Below are 811 nucleotides of genomic sequence, written 5' to 3'. Positions count from 1 at the left end.
CGACACCCTTACCAAAATACCAAAATTTGGTTTGCGGGTGTTACAACAATACATTTAACTCACACATTAAAATAAGATTATAACCGAAAATAAAATAAATTAGGCATTAATCATATTCCACCATTCAATTTTATTCAAACACATTAAATTATAATTATGCACTCAGTTTCTTTTTGTAACTTCCATCAATTCTTATCATATAAATAAGCATTCTCTCATTCTTTCATATTAGCATTCTTTTACTTCCACATTTTCATATTCTCTCATTCTCTTTTACAATACCTCAAATAATTTTTTTTTTTGATATCTTATTTTTGTTGTATGAGTTACAAAAAACCAAATGAAATATCATTGTAAATTTTAATTTTAGAGACTGCATGATATATATTTTACATTGTTCTTATTTTTAAAGATTCATCTCCATTATCTAATTTGGATTATCATCTTATAAGTAATCATTATCTCCCACCAATATCAAATGTTGTTATATCTCATATGTGTTGTAAGAGTTTGATTCTATATTTTAATTTAGAAAGTATTTTATATAGGGTGAGTTACTAGAATATTGCATAAAAGCTTCCTTATTACAAAAGTAACATACAATTGTTTGTTATTACTAGACTAACCCATTGTACCTATACTACCCCTGAAACTAGTGTTGGGAAAAAACGTAATTACGGCTAATGCCATTAGAAAAACAAAAAAAACATTGGAAGTTGGGACTAAGTCTACCGATCCTTTGATGGTAGATTTATACACGTGGACTGATTAAAGGTGTACGTCAGATATTTTTGGTACACTTAGTTGTAGT

The sequence above is a fragment of the Camelina sativa genome, unplaced genomic scaffold (assembly GCF_000633955.1).
Source record: "Camelina sativa cultivar DH55 unplaced genomic scaffold, Cs unpScaffold00782, whole genome shotgun sequence".
Lineage (NCBI taxonomy): Eukaryota > Viridiplantae > Streptophyta > Magnoliopsida > Brassicales > Brassicaceae > Camelina > Camelina sativa.
Note: the sequence above shows the minus strand (reverse complement) of the source record.